Genomic DNA, 20,874 nt, shown 5'->3' on the forward strand with positions numbered 1-20,874 from the left:
TCTAAATATATCTGTCAAGTCCATCTGATCCAATGTATCATTCAGGGCCCTTGTTTCTTTATTGACCGTGTGTCTAGATGATCTATCCATTGCTGTAAGTGGAGTGTTAAAGTCCCCTGCAATTACCACATTCTTATCAATAAGGTTGCTTATGTTTGTGAGTTAATTGTTTTATATATTTGGGGGCTCCTGTATTCGGCGCATAGACATTTATAATTGTTAGCGCTTCCTGATGGATAGACCCTTTGATTATCATATAATGCCCTTCTTCATCTCTTGTTACAGCCTTTAATTTAAAGTCTAGTTTGTCTGATATAAGTATGGCTACTCCAGCTTTTTTTTGACTTCTAGTGGCATGATAAATAGTTCTACATCCCCTCACTCTCAATCTGAAGGTGTCCTCAGGTCTAAAATGAGTCTCTTGTAGACAGCAAATAGATGGGTCCTGTTTTGTTATCCATTCTGATACCCTATGTCTTTTGGTTGGCGAATTTAGTCCATTTACATTCAGTGTTATTATAGAAAGATATGGGTTTAGAGTCATTGTGATGTCTGTATGTTTTATGCTTGTAGCGATGTCTCTGGTACTTTGTCTCACAGGATCTCCATGAGGATCTCTTGTAGGGCTGGTTTAGTGGTGATGAATTCCTTCAGTTTTTGTTTGCTTGGGAAGACCTTTATCTCTCCTTCTATTCTAAATGATAGACTTGCTGGATAAAGGATTCTCGGCTGCATATTTTTTTCTGTTCATCACATTGAAGATCTCCTGCCATTCCTTTCTGGCCTGCCAAGTTTCAGTAGAGAGATCCGTCACGAGTCTTATAGGTCTCCCTTTATATGTTAGAACATGTTTATCTCTAGCTGCTTTCAGAATTTTCTCTTTATCCTTGTATTTTGCAAGTTTCACTATGATATGTCGTGCAGAAGATCGATTCAAGTTACGTCTGAAGGGAGTTCTCTGTGCCTCTCGGATTTCAATGCCTTTTTCCTTCCCCAGATCCGGGAAGTTCTCAGCTATTATTTCTTCAAGTACACCTTCAGCACCTTTCCCTCTCTCTTCCTCCTCTGGAATACCAATTATGCGTATATTAGTTCTGTTTAGCGCATCACTTAGTTCTCTAATTTTCCCCTCATACTCCCGGATTTTTTTTATCTTTTTCTCAGCTTCTTCTTTTTCCATCATTTTATCCTCTAGTTCACCTATTCTCTCCTCTGCCTCTTCAATCCGAGCCGTAGTTGTCTCCATTTTATTTTGCAGTTCATTGATAGCATTTTTTAGCTCCTCCTGGCTGTTCCTTAGTCCCTTGATCTCTGTAGCAAGAGATTCTCTGCTGTCATTTATAATGTTTCCAACCCCAGCGATTAATTTTATGACTATTATTCTAAATTCACTTTCTGTTATATTGTTTAAATCATTTTTGATCAGTTCGTTAGCTGTTGTTATTTCCTGGACGTTTTTCTGAGGGGAATTCTTCCTTTTCGTCATTTTGGATAGTCCCTGGAGTGGTGCAGGACTGCGGGGCACTTCCCCTGTGCTGTCTTGAATAACTTGTGTTGGTGGGCGGGGCCGCAGTCAGACCTGATGTCTGTCCCCAGCCCACTGCTGGGGCCACAGTCAGACTGGTGTGTGCCTGCTCTTCCCCTCTCCTAGGGGCGGGATTCACCGTGGGGTGGCGTGGCCCGTCTGGGCTACTTGCACACTGCCAGGCTTGTGGTGCTGGGGATCTGGCGTATTAGCTGTGGTGGATTGGCAAGGTGCACAGGGGCGGGAGGGGCAGGCTCAGCTCACTTTTCCTTCGGAGATCCGCTTCGGGAGGGGCCCTGTGGCACCAGGAGGGAGTCAGACCCACCGGAGGGATGGATCCACAGAAGCACAGCGTTGGGTGTTTGCGAGGTGCAAGCAAGTTCCCTGGCAGGAACTGGTTCCCTTTGGGATTTTGCTGGGGGATGGGCGAGGGAGATGGCGCTGACGAGCACCTTTGTTCCCTGCCAAACTGAGCTCTGTTGTCAGGGGCTCAACAACTTTCCCTCCCGTTGTTCTCCAGCCCTCCTGCTCTCTGAGCAGAGCTGTTAGCTTATAACCTTCCAGATGTCAAGTCCCTCTGGCTGTCTGAACACTCCATCCGGCCCCTCCACTTTTGCAAGCCAGACTCAGGGGCTCTGCTTGGCCTGTGGGCCGCCCCTCCGCCCCAGCTCACACCCACCAGTCCGTGTAGCGCGCACCGCCTCTCCGCCCTTCCTACCCTCTTCCGTGGGCCTCTCGTCTGCACTTGGCTCCGGATACTCCATTCTGCTAGTCTTCTGGCGGTTTTCTGGGTTATTTATACAGGTGTAGGTGGAATCTAAGTGATCAGCAGGACACGCAGTGAGCCCAGCGTCCTCCTACGCCGCCATCTTCCCAGGATCCTCTCTAAATATTTTAACGCGTACTGATGACTCATGAGAGATACTAGAATTAGAATCCATCACGTCCCAATCGAAATCGGTGCTATCTTCCTTTTTACCTTTAATACCTGAACTGCCTTTTAACCTCTTTATGCTTGTGCCATTGTTTGCGTATGATTTCATTCTACACACATATGTTTCAAACCAGCAAACAGTATTTTTGTTTTTATGGCTGACAGACATTTAAATTCACACGTGTATATATTTTTACTAAAATCTTTATTCCCTCAGATTTTGGGATATCCACCTGCCTCATAAGCTGCCCTCAGTATTTCTTCCACTTTCAAGGAGTTATCTCAGTTTTTCCTTAAATGTCCTTGTTTTATTTTTTCTATTTTATTTTCAGAAGCTCTAGAGCCAGACCAGCAGTTATTTTATGTCAGGAAGCTGAATATATCATCCCCATGTAGTTTTCATCATTTCTGGAGAAACACACAAGAACATTATTGTTTTGTTGATGGTCACACGCCCCCTACCTTTTTTTGATTTAAATTGATTTTCTTTCAGTCTTTGGCTGAATTCCAGCAGTTTGACCATAATGTGCACAGTGTAGTTCTCTGTATTCATCCTTCTTGGTGTTCATAGTTTCTTGAATCTGTGATGTAATCTGCTTCCTAAGTTGTGAAAAAGCGTCAGTCACTGTCTCTTCAAATAGTGCCCTGATGCGTCTTCTGTATCTTCTCCATCTGGAACTCTCACTGAATATTTTTTAGATCCTCTACTGTGTACCATATGTCTCATAATCTTTTGTGTGTTTTCTATCCTTTTCTCTCTTCATTTACCAATCTGTTATTTTCTATGGATTTATCTCCCATTTCAGGAATTTTCTATTCTGTTATGTCTTACTTGCTTTTTAGCCAAAATTTTGATCTCAAATTTCAGTTGTCTTATTTTCACTTCTAGAATTTCCATCTGGTTCTATTTTTATGGATCTCTGTTGTAAAAATCTTCGTATTTCTTTACAAATGTTTATCACAGTTATTTATAAAGTCTCTCTCTGCTAACTACAATATCTGGATCACTTGTGGCTCTTATTCTATGGTCTTTTCCCCCTATTTTAGGGTTTGCTCATTTTGTCCTGTTTTAATCAGGAATTGAGTCTTAGACATAGTGTATCAAAGTGTGCAGAGGCTCTAAATGAGGCTACTGTCCTCTAGAGATTATTTACATTTCTTCTGGAAGGCCACTGATTAGAAATAAATGAATGAAATTACACCCTAAGTACATTTAATTTCATTTATAAGTAGTATGTGTCCCTATAAGAAAAATATAAAAATACTCCACTGGTTGTGAAAATCTTCTCAGCTTTCCATCCATGAATTTGAAGTCTGATATTTATTTAATTCTGATATTTAATTTTAATGGTTTTCGTAACTAAAAAATCTCCCCACAAAATATAAAATGACACAGAATAAGTATACTCAGCTTGTACACAGCTGCTAAATATGGTTGTACACACTATCTTTCATTTCCAAAATTAATTGAGAAAGGAGTGAATTAAGCAGGAAGAGATAAATTCTAAGATCAAATTGCCTGGTTAGAAAAATACCAGAAAATATCCAGGGCCATAAAACAGAGTCACCAGGATTATCTGCTCTACTTCAACAGACTTTATTTGCATCTCTACTAAAAATAAAAAAGGGATGCATTTGCACCTACCTTCCCTACAATGTCTGGCACCTTTAGTTATAATGAACAGTGGGATGACCCAAAGACATTCACCTAGAAAATTCTCAGGTGGTCTTCACCCCTGTATGGTATTGAAAAATCCCCATCACCCAATATATCCCCTTATTTCTGACTTTCATAGACTTTCTCTGAGTGGTAGATGGTCAAAACTTTGAGGGAAAAAATGAGGTCAAAAAAGTAGAAGCAGATAGCAATCTCCCATTTTTCCCTCATTTCTATGACTGGAAGTATATAACAGACTACCATGCCTGTGTATTCCTATCATCACATTTTCAACAACATCTAATGGTCTTCTAAAAATATTTTCATTATTGGGACTAAAGAAAATTTAACTGTTAACACATAAAACATGCCCATAAAGTACTGACAAGAAAGGCAGAATAAAGAAGTCACAAAGTAACAGTCAATACATTAATGTATGAATCCCCTTTCTACTATACCAGATGCCAAGTTAGAGCAAAACAGGGGATAGGGAAGAAGAGCATAACGTCTCAGTAGAGCAACTACCCATTTTGCAGAATTCTCCAGGGACATCTTTCAATCCCCGTTTTGTGTGGACAGCATCTGTGTTATCTGACACACTGACTTCTGCTTTACATAAACATCTCCGAAATCTTACAAAACATCTTACTAAAAACAAAAAATCTTACTAAACATCTCTGAAATCTTACAAAAGAAAAAGAAAAAAAAAGAATAAGTCTGTCTATGCAGAAAGAAAGAATACAGCAACTTGCCATTTTTCTCCAAGAAGTTTTCCTCTTCTTCTCTTCCTACCCCTCTCTCCCTCACACTCCCCATTTCTTCTGCAATTTTCCCAAGTGTTCAAATTTACACTCATGAAGATATCTACAAATTCAGGGACTACTGAATATTTGGTAATTTTGAAATATTTGGAGCGCAGCAGACATTTTTTGTAAGGGTATGTTTAAAAATAATCACTTCACACACATTCTGTGTTTTCCTATTTTTCAAGGTTTTGATATTTTACCAGTGAAGATTCATGAACTGTTATGCAAAAAACAGAACTATTATGAAAATAATGCTTCATTCCCATAGTCCTTGAAAGCCTTACCTAACATCCTATTTCTGGATCACCATCTTTCTTCTATCCAGCAACCCTTTAACGTGGGAATGAAATCTCGGTCTTACCATTGGGAAATATCTCACTTTTCATAATGTGGAGCTGAAAGGGAATTTGAAGAGTTTCTTTCCCAATTACCTCACTTCTATAGTTGAATTTTTTTTTTCTATTTTATAGTATGCAAGACACAATTGTTGTAGTTCAGACGAGCAAACTAATGCGATAGTTTAATTTCTCAACTTGTGCTCCCCAGGAATTCAATCAGTCAGCTAGGTGTTTCTGTGAAATATTTTATATGGCTTATCTGGGGCTTCCCTGAAGAAGAAGAAGAAATTCCGCCCATGGACGGCAGCTTGAACTTGTGTCCAGGGACAGCATGTCTTCCTGACAGCCCGCACCATGGATTTGAGACACACCTACTGGCCCCAAGAATCACGCGAGCCAACGCCTTGCAATAAATCCCTCCCTACATATCTCCTGTTGTTCTGTTTCTCTGACTGAACCCTACCGACACAACTAACAAAGTAAAATACAATCGGGGGCATGGGTTTGCACTCAGATACTGCAAACATAGAAATAAATCCCAACCCCCTAAAATTCTCTCCCAATCTTCAAGCTAGTGTTAAAATTACATCAAAGGACTTACCACGAGCAAGACTTCAGCTTCAACACAACAGAGGATACACAAGCTTGAAAGTTTGTAAGTTGTATCAACAAACAGGGGAGGGACTGTCATAAAGAGCCCAGCATTCTAAGGACAAGTGGAGAACAATGTGTCCAGATATAAAGTTACCACAGAGCCCAGAACAAACTGGGCTCATCACTGTTACTGCAGAGTATTTGATGATTTTAGTGAAAAGTACCTTAAGTTAATGTATTCTCGAGTATTTTTACACGAACATGGTTTTTTTATGTGTGTTTGTTGCCAGAACATATCTGTGTCCCTATTCAGGGCTAATTGTTAATTTTTCAATTAGTTAACAACATCAAGAATATGGGGAGATAAATTCTAGTCCCTGAAACCGTTCATATACCTAAGGCATTGACCCAATGGTGCATAGAATATATTGCTCATCTCCTCTTTTCATTTGAATTTTTCAAAAGGTTTATGCCTGGAAGACAACTTTTTGCATTCTCTTTGATTAGCGAGGTTGATGAAAATTTAACTGGCAAATAGAGGTTCCAGTTCAACCTACCGACTAATGAAGCAGTATTTTCTTCTTTAAAGCAGAGAGATACTACCATCATTCAACAAAAAAACAGAACTTAATACCACAGTTCCTATAAAATACCAATGGCACAGAGTCACCTAACACAGACAATTTGTGGCACTTTTCACTGCAAAGGCTCAATCAACATTATACAGAATTCCAAAAAATAAATCTCTAAGGCAGAAATCTTGGAAGGGATTTATGCATCAACTCATTTAGTAAATACCCAGTGCTTACATGGTGTTGAGTCCAGCAGGCAGGACATTACATACTAGAGATGAACACATAGAATCGGGCAGCATATACACGTAACTAACTCCAAAAAGCATACGAAACACGAGAACACATCAGGTGACACAGCAAAGGTGTGAAGGAGCCAACCAGCAAGGCCCTGGGGTGAAAAGGACCCGGGCTCGGGGAAGTGAAAAGATCAGCCTGACAGGTGCCCTGGCAGCTTGATACCTCTATTGGAAGCAGAGCTGTGATTAGTATCTTTATAAGCCTGTCACCATGTAATAATTTCCTTGTATCGACTCCTGAAAGGGGGGATTGCTGGGTCAAAGGTAGTATTTTTATGTTCTGTTTTTGTTTTTAACACAATCCCCACCTTCCTGAGGGGAAGGTTAGCTTCATACTCAAGGGCAGCAATTATTTTTTTTTATTTTTTTTATTTTTTTATTTTTAAACGTTTATTTATTTTTGAGACAGGGAGAGACAGCATGAACGGGGGAGGGTCAGAGAGAGAGGGAGACATAGAATCTGAAACAGGCTCCAGGCTCTGAGCTGTCAGCACAGAGCCTGATGCGGGGCTCGAACTCACGGGCCGCGAGATCATGACCTGAGCTGAAGTCGGATGCTTAACCGACTGAGCCACCCAGGCGCCCCAGGGCAGCAATTATTAATACCAGATGGATTTTGTACACCTCTGATTCCATGCTGAAGATAAAAACTTCATCCCCAAAAAGTCATGCGTAATAGAAAACAGTCCTTAAGTCCTTCCGCATTATTTTCTGGACGGAGAGCCAGCTTACACGTGTAACATCTGAAATGGTAATAACCTCATTTCATCGCAGTCCCTGAACGAGGTCCCTCAGCACCCATCAATCAGGTGTTGTGGTTACTCTGCATCATCGTGCTTAAACATTTTCAGAAAATGCCACATAGTTACCACATGTGGCTACTTAAATGTTCACTTTGCTGTTCTGTGTCTTCTTCTCACAGATGCTATTAATTTTCTTGTTAAGGTTCTATTTTCTAACCTTCATTTCATTGATGTTTGGATCGTTGGTAGGAAAACCCCTGTGAGGACTATGTCCCTCCAAACTGCTACGTGGAAACCTAACCCCTCATGGGATGGTATTAGGAGGTGGGGCCTCTGCGAGGCAACCGGGTCAGAAGGGCACAGCCCTGATGAACGGGGCTGGCGTTCTTTTAAAGAGAGCAGACAGCTCTCTCACCTTCAGTCACAGGAGGACACATGAGACAAGAGCCATCTCTGAAGCAGGAACCAGGTCTATGCAGACACTGAACCTGCCGCCACGTTGAGCTTAGACTCCCCAGGTTCCAGAACTGTGAGACATAAATCTCTGGTGTTTAGAAGCCCCCCAACCCGGGGTGTCCTAGCACTGCAGCCCAAGAGGGGACAGAACTGCAGACGGGAGACAGCTCTCACAGACCATCTCCAGACCAGCAGCTGGAGACTCTTCTAATTCCCAGAGTGCCACACCACAACACTTGAGGCAGGAACTCCGGAGACGGGGCTCAGGGATCTGGGTTTTAACTAGTCCTCATGTGGGAGACGGTGATGGAAGCTAAAATCAGACAACCGCTGGCTGGTAACATTACCAGGTAGGAAAGGCGATCTCAGGTTCAGCACAAGGGCACCTGCTTGGAATTCAAACCACTTCCTAGCTGTGTGACACTCGAAGACCATATTAACCTCTCTGAACCCTCCTATTAAACGGAAAGAATATCTGCAATTAATGAATTAATGTAGGGGCGCCTGAGTGGCTCAGTCGGTTGAGCGTCCGACTTTGGCTCAGGTCATGACCTCACGGTTCATGGGTTCAAGCCCCGCGTAGGGCTCTGTGCTGACTGCTCAGAGCCTGGAGCCTGCTTTGATTCTCTGTCACCCTCTCTCTGCCCCTCCCCTGCTCACGCTCCCTCTCTAAAATAAATATTAAAAGAAATTAAAACATGAATTACCGTACGCAGGGCAGGAAGCACCGTGCCTGGTGCCCAGGAAGGACTTTCCAGCACAGGTAGCACCCACGACGACGACTCCGATGACAGACTTGCAAACAAGGAAGAAATGCTGTGCTGTGTTTTGGGTCCTCAAGCTGTCCTCGCCCAGTATTTGATTTCAAGTACCTTAGCCCCTCATTTTGTCTATCAAGCTTTTTTTTTTTTTAAAGATTTATTGATTTATTTTTGAGAGAGACAGAAAGCACGAGTGGGGGGAGGGAAGAGAGACAAACTCAAGCAGGCTCCACACTCTCTGTGTGGAGCCCGACGCGGGGCTCCAACTCAGGAACAGTGAGATCATGACCTGAGCCGAAGTCGGACACTTGACCAACTGGGCCACCGGGGTGCCCCCTCAACCTTCTTATCTGATACACCAAGTACTGATTCAGGGTCATGGAAAAGAGCACAACTTCTGCGGCCAAACTAGAAATCTCTGCTCCACTTAGGGTTTCCAGACTTAGCGAATCAAAATACAGGATACGCAGCTAAACCTGACTTTCAGACAGACAGTTAACATTTCAAATCTAATTATATCCAACTGAATATCTGGAACATATTTCTATAAACAATATTGTTACTTATGTGAAATTCAAATTTACCTGGGTGTTCTGTATTTGATCAAGTGCCCAACCTACAGGACTTGTGAGTGTATACGATTAGCGAGTTCTTGACCTCTCTGTGTCAGTTTCTTCACCTGTACCAAGTAATAATAGTACCTGCAGCACAGGGTTGCTTTGAAGAACATGAAGTATGTACATATTATGCAAATATATATGCGCACGTGTGTGTATGTGTGTGCGCACAGGAAACACAGGACAGTCTTGTAAATAGTAAATATCAACCTAGGATATTATCATTAATTCTTTACAAAACATGAGAGGTTTTCATTTCAATTCATGACAAGTGCTCTAATTTATCATTTGGGAAAGAATACTGGTGGGTGCGGGAACAACTTGCCCCTTAGTGATACCAGGAGATGTTTTGAAAATACAGAATCCTGTTGAAGTAGAATTCATTAGCATATAAATGTGTCTTTCCACAAGAGAACAAGAACACAGACTTTAACTGCTACATATAAAAACTTTTCCACATTTATTTCAGGAGCTTACCATTACTTATGCAAAATAACCAAAGCTTTTATTCATCTCTTCTGGAATGTTTTTTGAATTCTAATGAGTTTCACAATCAGCTTTATATGGGATAACCAGTACCAGGTACATTCTGGTTTTCATAGGGAAGGAAACAACTCAAAAGATTTTCAGGTGTGCAGAGTTTACGTTCTTTGCATGCATTTACTCTAAGAGACGAAAACCCACTGCTGTGTTGTTACGTCAGGTAATAATTTTTATATTACATGGACTGAAGCTGGGAATCGACTGGTGGTTTCATTTTTATTTGTCTTATTTTTCCAGGCAGAAAAATCTGTCACTAAAATCCTTTTTATATGTTAAAGATCTGGCAAAAATGGAAATATATAAATGTAAAAAAAAATAACCATGCTAGAAATAGGGATGCCTGTTATTTAGAAATATTTTAATCAATTATTATGTAGTTTGTTTGAAATACTGTATCTTTTAGGAAATAATTATACAAGAAAGAATAGATCACATATTAGCTGAAATCTTATTAGCATGTGACGTCCATAAGATATATGCTTTCTGTGTTTTGCTTTCACCAGAAGAAATACAAAAAACTACCGTGTTCTAAGTACTTACTTCATAGGTATAGGGTATATTTTTGGTGACACACATTGCTCAACAAGAGTAAAATGAACAACAATGATGAAAACCTACAGCATTTTATTAAAAGAATAAGAGTATATGTCTGGCCAGTATTTCTCCACTGTCTAAATGTTGAGCCAGCTGGAAACGAGTGTTTAAGCTAAGGTCTGACTTCAACACTTCTCACCACTTTCTCCCACTATGTCTTTCTACCTCCTTAGCGCTGGCATAGTGGTTCACATTTACAAAGCTGCTTTGAAAAATCTTATGGAAAAAGGTGGATCCGCTGTTATCTTAACATTTGTTTAAAGGGTTTTCTGTCCAGACCAGCCTCGGTCATGTCCCTCAGTGTACCCAATATGGACACTCCAGACAGGCTCAATCATGTCCCTCAGTGTCCCCAACAGACACTCAACACCAGTCACCCCCTCAGTGTCCCCAACACGGACACTCCAGACCAGCCTCAGTCATGTCCCTCAGTGTCCCCAACACGAACACTCCAGACCAGCCCCCGTCCTGTCCCGCAGGGTCCCCAACATGGCAACTCTAGACCAGCCTCAATCAGGTCCCTCAGTGTCCCAACACAGAAAGAGGCACACAAGCAGAGCTTGCGTCCAGGACCCCGGCTTTCCCCAGCCCTCACCTCCAGCCCATGCTCCAGTCACGCTAACAGGCTGAGAGTCCATCGATCCCCCTGTCCCTTGAAGCCGTTTTGCAGGCTGTTACTGCTGTGTGAACCTTTACCTTCCTCCCCGTGTCACCCTCTCCCTGCTTCAGGTCCCCTAGCTGCTCAGACTTCGCCTGGCTTCTCTCAAGTCATAGGAAGTCACTCTGGGTCGCCAAGCCTAGCAGCCACTTGTCAGGTCTCTCAGCACGGGTACACATATCCACATCGGCGGTTTTCCTGCTTACTTGTGTCACTATCCCAGCCTTTTGGGCCAGGGACTGCCTTCTTCACTGCTGGATCACAGGACAAGTCTGGGGTTCAGCATGTAATAGGTTCTCCAGTACTGGGCCAACAGATACATGATTTCCCCAGGGACAGACTGGGAAGCTAGAATAAGAAACTACTGCATTATTCAAGAACTATAAAATGAGGGTTATTCCTGAAGGTCAGGGTGTAACAGAACCGGATATAAAGAATGTTCCTCTCATTTTTCTTTGTTCAGAATCATTTCCAATTATGGCTGCAGTTCTCTAGTCCTTGTCAATGTTACACTTCAAAAAAAAAAAAAAGATTTTATTTTCAAGTAATCTTTATACCCAACACGGGGCTCATATACACAACTCTGAGATCTGGAGTCTCACGCTCTTCCGGTTGAGCCATGCAGCGCCCCCCCATCAATGTCACACTTCTTGAAACATCTCGTCTTCATGTGTTGTCTCTGTACCTCACCTCTGATGTATTGTCTCACCCACTGCAGTCTGGCTTCTATGTCCCCAGTCTACTGAGTGTGACTTGTAACATGTCAACATGAATCTTTACATGATGCCAGCAACATGCCCACCAAGTGAAATAACTCTCTCTAGGTTCCACGGGTACCATACTTTCCTAACATCTACACGGCAAGGACAAAGCCCCATAACATTCGACTGTGAAAGCGAGAGGGGACGCATTTCATGAGTTCTTACAACCAGAAGGATTTAAAGACTGGAATTTTTTTTAAAAATGAGCAGGCTTACTTCTGGGAGAGCCCGGAGGACCACAGGAAGCTGAGTCCTCTCCCGCACGAAGAACGACAAAGAGCCCTCAGAAGTAGTGCAGAAGTAGCAGCTGGAAAAATACCTGGGGCACACAGGAGGGCGAGTTGTTTACTCTCCTCAGAACTTGTCCCTACAGGCAGGGATCACAGGAACCAAGCAGCTGGCAGCCACCATTTCCCTCCTCCGCCCCCAGCATAAACACATGGACACCTGTGGGAACCAGCAGAGCCCCGACACGCACCACCTACCTAGCTCGCGCAAGCTCCCCCCAGCCTGCACCTCAGTGCATCTGCCCTTTCCAGTCACCCCTGCCAGAGTCCCAGCACTGTAGAGGCAATGACCCTAGGGCACCCGTGCACACCCGGACAACATCACACATCCTGACGGATGCGCAGTGTGGAGGGGGGACCCTGCAGTGCCCCCAGGGATACCTTGGTAACAATGGACACCCCACCTTGGCTGGGGACCTAACGCTGCAGACAAGTGAAGGACAAAGCAGCCAGGGCACAGCAGGGCAAAGAGAACACACTTGGAGACACTCCCAGGTTCTGGGGACCAGGGTCCCTGCACCACAGGACACCACAGGACCTCTTCTTGATAAGGATATTACTTCTAAGAACAAGAGAAGTACCTGACTTTCCTAACACACACAGACACACAGAGTTAGACAAAGTGAGGAGACAGAGGAATATGTCCCAAATGAAAGAACATGCCGAAACCACGACAAAAGATCAAAACAAAAACAGAGATAAATAATATGCCTGATAGAGAATTTAAAGCAATGATGATAAAGATACTCACTGGACATGAGAAGAGAGTGCAAGAAATAGTGAGACCCTTAACTAAGAAATAAAAAAATAACTAGAGATGAAGAACACAATAAATACAATTAAAAATGCATTAGAGGGGCACCTCGGTGGCTCGGTCAGTAAGGGCTCCAACTCTTTTTTTTTTTAATGTTTTTATTTATTTTTGAGACAGAGAGAGACAGAGCATGCGCAGGGGAGGGGCAGAGAGAGAGGGAGACACAGAATCCGAAGCAGGCTCCAGGCTCTGAAATCAAGAGTTGGGATATGGGGCGGCTGGGTGGCTCAGTCAGTTGGGCATCTGACTTCAGCTCAGGTCATGATCTCATGGTCTGTGAGTTCAAGCCCCGCATGAGGCTCTGTACTGACAGCTCAGAACCTGGAGCTTGCTTTGGATTCTGTGTCTCCCTCTCTCTGCCTCTAGGCCCTGCTTGCACTCTGTCTCTCAAAAATAAATAAATAAATAAGCATTAAAAGATTTTTTAAAAAAGAAGACTACAAAGGTAAGAAACATAAAAGCAGTAAAAATAAGTATATCCATAAAAATCAGGGAAGGGATTCACAAAATAAGAGGATATAAAATATGATACCATATCCCTAAAGTGGGATGGAAAGGAGTAAAGAATGGGTTCAAACTTAAGTGACCACCAACCTAATATATACTGCTACATATAGAAGATGTTATATACAAACCTAATGGTAACCACAACTCAAAACCCAGTAATACACAGAAAAACAATAAAGAAAAAGAAATCCAAGTATACCATCTAAGAAACTGAGTGAATGAGAGCAAGAGAAGGATCACAGAAAAACTACAAAAACAACTAAAAAATACCAATAAATACGTATCTATCAACAACTATTTTCACTGTAAATGGACTAAATGCTCCAATCACAAAACACAGGTGACAAAATAGATACAAGAACAAGACCCATCTATATGCTACCTCGAGGACTCATTTCAGATCTAAAGACACCTGCAGATTGAAAATGTGGGAACAGGGAAACATCTGTAATGCAAATGGGTATCAAAAGAAAGCCAAAGCAGCAATACTTATACTAGACAAAATAGACTTTAAAACAAGGACTGTGACAAAAGACAATGGAAGATACTGTGTTGAACAATCCAACAAGAAGATATAACTATTGTACATATTTATGCACAACATGAGAGCATTCAAGACATAAAACACTAACATATATAGGGGCGCCTGGGTGGCTCAGTCGGTTAAGCATCCGACTTCGGCTCAGGTCATGATCTCACAGTTCGTGAGTTCAAGCCCCACGTCAGGCTCTGGGCTGACAGCCCAGAGCCTGGAGCCTGCTTCACATTCTGTGTCTCCCTCTCTGCCCCTTCCCTGCTCATGCTGTGTCTCTCTCTGTCTTAAAAATAAATAAACATTAAAAAAAAAACACTAACAAATATAAAGGAATTAATCGATAATAATACAGTAATAGCAGGGAATTTTAACACCCCACTTACATCAATACAGATTATCCAAGCAAACGATCAACAAGGAAACAATAGCTTTGAATGACACACTGGATCAGATGTATTTAGCAGATATATTCAGAACATTCCAACCTAAAACAACAGAATACACATTCTTTTCAAGGGAACATGGAATATTCTCCAGAATCAATTACATATCAGGCCACAAAACAAGTCTCAACAAATTCATAAAGACAAAAGTCATACCATCCATCCTTTCTGACAATACTATGAAACTAGAAGCCAACCACAAGAAAAAAAATCTAGAAAGAGAGCACACTTATGAAAGTTAAATAACATGCTATTAAATAATGACTGGAAAGGCTCCTGGGTGGCTCAACCAGTTAAGCATCATCAACTGCTGATTTCAGCTCAGGTCAAGTTCTCACAGTTCATGAGATCGAGCCTGCATCGGACTCTGAGCTGAGTGTGGAGTCTGCTCAGGATTCTCTCTCTCTCTCTCTCTCTCTCTCTCTCTCTCTCTCTCTCTCTCTGTCCCTCTCCTGTGCTTATGCTCATGTGCTCTCTCACCTTCAAAGTAACTATACTTTAAAAAAAAGTTTAAAAAAAGCAACAATGAATGGATCAACAGAGAGATCAAAGAAGTAATAAAAAATTACAGGGACAGGAATAAAAATGAAAACACAACAGTCCAAAATCTTTTGGGATACAGCAAAGTGTTTCTAAGAGGGAAGTTTCTAGCAATACCAGTCTACCTCAAAAAGCAAGAAAAAAATCTCAATAAACTAACTTTATACCTAAAAGGGCTAAAAAAAAGAACAAACAAAACCAAAACCAACAGAAGAAAGAAAATGATAATGATTAGAGCAGAAATAAATTATATAGTAACTAAAAAATAAATAAATAAATAGATCAGCGAAACCAGGAGTGTGTTCTTTGAAGAGATCAACAAAATTAATAAACCTCTATCCAGACTCATTATGAGAGACAGAGAGAGAGAGAAAGAGAGATCAAATGTTAGAAATGAAAGAGGAGAAATAAAAACACCACAGAAATACAAATGATTGTAAGACAACATTATAAAAAACTGTATGCCAACAAACTGGACACCCTAGAAGAAATGGAAAAATTCCTACAAATATATAAGCTACCAAAACTGAAACAGGAGAAGCAGAAAATTTGAACGCCAAATTACTCCCCAAAACCAATGCCCAGGGCCAGATGGCTTCACAGGTGAATTCTATCAAACAATGAAAGAAGAGGTAATACCTATTCTTCTCAAACTAATCCAAAAAACAGAAAAGGAAGGAAAACTTCCAAATTCATTCTATGTAGCCAGCATTACCCTCATACCAAAACCAGAAAAAGATACTACAACAAAAGAGAGAGAGAGGTAAAGAAATATAGTCCAATATATCTCATGAACAAAGATGCAAAAACTCTCAACAAAATATTACCAAACTAAATCCAACAATACATTTAAAAAATTATTCACCAAGATCAAGTGGGATTTATTGCCAGGACACAAGAGTGGTTCAATTTTCACAAATCAACCGACATGATACATGACATCAAGAAGCGAAAGGATAAAAACCCTATGATCATTTCAGTAGATGAAAAAAAAAAAAATTGGGTAAAGTACAACATCCATTCATGATTAAAAATCCCTCAACAAAGTAGGTTTAAAGGGGACATACCTCAACATTTCTTTGTCAGGACAAAGAGAAGGATGTCCACTCTTACCACTTTTATTATTCAACACAGTACTGGAAGTCCTAGCCAGAGATATCAGACAATAACAACGACAACAACAAAAAATTAAAGGCATCCAAATTGGTAAGGAAGAAACAAAATTTTCACTACTTGCAGATGACATAATACTATATAAAAAACCCTGAAGACTTCATCCCCCCCCCAAAAAAAAACAGTAGCACTGATAAATGAATTCAGTAAGGACATGGGATACAAAATCAATATACAGAAATCCATTGCTTTTTTGTACAATAATGAAGCAGCATAAATACAAATTAAGGAAACAATCTCATTTACAATTGTACCAAAAAAATAAAATACCTAGGAAGAAATTTAACCAAAGGGGTGAAAAATCTGTACTAAAAACCTATAAAACATTGATGAAAGAAAGTAAAGACAACACAAAGAAATGGAAAGACATTCCATGTACATGGATTTGGAGAAAAAATACTGTTGAAATATCCATACTACCCAAAGCAATATACACATTTAATGCAATCTCTATCAAAATACCAACAGCATTGTTCACAGATCCAGAAGAAGCAATCCTAAAATTCATATGGAACCAAAGCAAGCTTGAAAAAGGAAAAGAGAACTGCAGGTATCATAATTCCAGACTTCAAGTTACATTACAAAGCTGTAGTAACCATAACAATATGGTACTGGCATAAAAGCAGACACATTATCAATGTAACAGAATATAAAATACAGAAATAAACCCACAACCATATGGTTAATTAATCTTTCATAATGCAGGAAAGAATATACAATGGGAAAAAGACGGTCTCTTCAACAAATGGTATTGGGAAAACTGGACAGCTACGTGCAAAAGAATAAAATCGGACCACTTTCTTACACCATACACAAAAATAAACTCAAAATGGATCAAAGACCTAAATGTGAGATGTGAAACCATAACAATCCTAGGACAGACCACAGGCAGTTATTTCTCTGGCACTGGTCACAGCAACATCTTTCTTGATATGTCTCTCGAGGCAAGGGAAACAAAAGCAAAAAGAAACTACCGGGGCTACATCAAAATAAAAACCTTCTGTACAATGAAGGAACAATTAGCAAAACTAAAAGGTAAACCACTGAATGGGAGAAGATATTAGCAAATGACATATCTGATAAAGGATTATTATCTAATCTACATGAAGAATTTATACAACTCAACACCCAAAATGCAAACAATCCAATTAAAAAATGGGCAGAAGAGACAGACATTTCTCCAGTGAAGACATACAGAGGGCCAAGAGACACATGAAAAGATACGAAACACTGATCATCGGGGAAATGTAAATCAAAACCAAAGTGAGGTATCACTTCACACCTGTAGGAAAGGATAAAATAAAAAACCCAAGAAAGAACAAGTGTTGGTGAGGATGTGGAGAAAGAGCAGCCCTTTTCCAGGGCTGGTGGGAATGCAAACTGGTACAGCCACTGCAGAAAACAGTGTGGAGGTTCCTCAAAAAATTAAAAATAGGACTACCCTACAATCCAGCAATCGCACCCTGGGTACTCACCCAAAGACTACGAAAACACTAATTTGAAGGGACAGATGCACCCCTATGTTTACCACAGCATTATGTACAACAGCCAAACTATGGAAGCAGTTCAAGTGTCCATCCACAGATGATGGATAGAGAAGTTGTGCAATCGAATATTATTCAGCCATGAAAAAGAAAAATCTTGCCATCTGCAACAACATAGATGGAGCTAGAGACCACAGTACTAAGCAAAACCAGTCCATCACAGGAAGACAAATACCATATGATTCCAATCATATGTGGAATTTAAGAAACAAAGTAAACAAACAAAGGCAGAAAAAAAAAAGAGAGAGAGAGAAACCAAAAAACAGACTCTGAACTATAGAGAACAAAAACACGTGATCAGCAGAGGGAACATGGGAGGGGAGATTGGTGAAACAGGTGAAGGGGATGAAAAGTCCACTTTTCTTGACGAGCCCTAATATATGGAACTGTTGAACCATTCTATTGTACACGTGAAACTAATGTAACACTGTACACATGGAGATTGGAAGGAAAAAAGAAAAAAAAGATAAGAAGTAACAGGTGCTAGCAAGGACACAGAAAAAAGGCAGGCCTTGTACAACGCTGGTGGGACGGTAAACTGATGCAGCCATTATGGAAGACAGTACAAGCTTCTCAAAAAGTAAAACCAGATAGACCATATGGTCTAGTAATTCCAATTCTGGGTGTTTACACGATGTAAATGAAAATACTAGTTTGAAAATATATATGCACCCCTATATTCACTGCAGCATTATTTACAATGGCCAAGATAAGGAAGCAACCTAAGCGTCCAGTGAGAGATAAATGGATAAAGAAGATGTGGAATTTACACAATGGAGTATTACTCGCCACAAAAAAGAATGAAATCTTGCCATTTGCAACAATCTAGAGAGTTGCACCTACAGAGTATTATACTGAGTGAAATAAGTCAGAGAACAAAAAGTACCATACAATTCTACTGATAGGTGGAATCCTAAAAAAACAAATGAACAAACCAACAAAAACAAAACCATTTGTCAATATAGAAAACAAATTGGAAGTTGCCAGAGGAAATAGAAGAGGATATGGGTGAAAGAGGTGAAGGAGATTAACAGGTACAAACTTTGAGCTTTAAAATAAATAAATCATGGGGTTAAAAAGTACACAGCACAGGGAATACAAACAGTAATTTTGTACAGTGACAGATAATAACTACACCTATCGTTGTGAGCGTTTTGTAATGTATGTAAATGTTGATTTCACTGTGTCATACAACTGAAACTAATATAGTATGTCACCTGTAATCCAATTAAAATGCTTAAATAAGTAAAATATAAATATCTTTGTTGAAGTGTATTTTGTTTTCTACAAAAAGCAAACATTCCATCTACTAAGGGGTCAATTTTTTTAGCTGTTTTCTCCCATGAGCCAAATGAAACTGTATTGGTCATCTAATTCTACTTATTACTCAAAATATTTATATGGAGCTGAACAGAAAGAAGAGAAAAATCCAGAGCAGGGATGTCCAACAGAATTATAACATGAGCCACGTACGCATTGCCCACATCATTTGACATTCTCTGGTAGCTATATCTAAAAAGTAAAAGAAACATGAAAATAATTTTAATAATATACTTTAATGAATGCAAAATATCCAAAATATTATCAATTTATATTATAATTTTCATGATAAAATTATTATTTTGTTTTGTGAATACAAAAAACTGCCAATGATGAATTTTATACTTTTATTTCATAAGAAGTCTTCAATATCCAGTGTGTATTTTACATTTACAGATTTTGGGTTGTTTTTATTATTATTTTCAAGTCAGTTAACATACAGTGTAGTCTTGGCTTGAAGAGTGGAACCCAGGGATTCATTTATTACATGTGACACCCAGTGCTCATCCTGAAAAGTGCCCCCCTTCATGCCCATCAACCATTTAACCCACCCCCACTGCCTCCTCCAGCAACCCTGTTTGTTCTCCATATTCAAGAGTCTCTTATGGCTTTCCTCCCCCTCTGTTTTTATCTTATTTTTCCTTCCCTGCTCCTAAGTCCATCTGTTGTGTTTTTCAAATTCCACACATGAGTAAAATCATATGGTATCTGTCTTCCTGACTGACTTATTTCACTTAGCATAATACCCTCCAGTTCCATCCATGTTGTTGCAAATAGCAAGATTTCATTCTTCTTCATCACTAATAGTCCACTTTGATGGACATTTGGACTCTTTCCATGATTTGGCTATTGTTGAAAGTGCTGCTATAAACACTGGGGTGCATGTGCCCCTTCAAATCAGAATTTTTGTATCCTATGGATCAATTCCTTGTAGTGTAATTACTGACTCTTAGGGTAGTTCTACTTTTAATATTTTGAGGAACCTCCATACTATTTGCCAGACTGTCTGCACCAGTTCGCATTCCCACCAACAGTGCAAAAGGGTTCCTCTTTCTCCACATCCTACTCAACATCTGTTGTTGCCTGAGTTGTTAATATTAGCCATTCTTACAGGTGTGAGGTGGTATCTCATTGTGGTTTTTATTTGTATTACCCTGATGATGAGTGATGTTGAGCATCTTTTCATTGGTCTGTAGGCCACTTTTCTTAGGAAAAGTGTCCATTCATGGCTTCTGCCCATTTCTTCACCGGATTATTTTGGGGGGGGTGGGTAGTGAGTCTGCTAAGTTGTTTATAGATTTTGGATACTAACCCTTTATCTGATATGTCATTCGCAAATATCTTCTCCCATTCTGTCTGTTCCCTTTTAGTTGATTGTGTTCCTTGTGGGGCAGAAGCTTTGTATCTTGATGAGGACCCAATACTCTTTGCTTTTACTTCCCTTGCCTCTGAAGACATGTCAAGTAAGAAGCTGCTGCAGCAGAGGTCAAAGATGGATTTTGTAGGATTTTGATGGTTTCCTGTCTCACATTTAAGTCTTTCATCCATTTTGAGTTTCTTTTTGTGTGTGGTGTAAGAAAGTGGTCCAGGTTCATTCTTCTGCATGTCGCTGTCCAGTTTTCCCAACACCATTTGCTGAAGAGACTGTCTTTATTCCACTGGATATTCTTTCTTGCTTTGTCAAAGATTAGTTGGTCATATGTGTGTGGGTCGATTTCTGGCTTCTCTATTCTGTTCCATTGGTCTGTGTGTCTATCTTTGTGTCAATACCATACTGTCTTGATAATTACAGCTTTGTAATAGAGGTAAAGTCTGGGATTGTAATGCCTCCAGCTTTGGTTTTCTTTTTCAAC

Source organism: Panthera onca, chromosome D1 (assembly GCF_046562875.1).
Source record: "Panthera onca isolate mPanOnc1 chromosome D1, mPanOnc1 haplotype 2, whole genome shotgun sequence".
In the NCBI taxonomy this organism is placed as follows: domain Eukaryota; kingdom Metazoa; phylum Chordata; class Mammalia; order Carnivora; family Felidae; genus Panthera; species Panthera onca.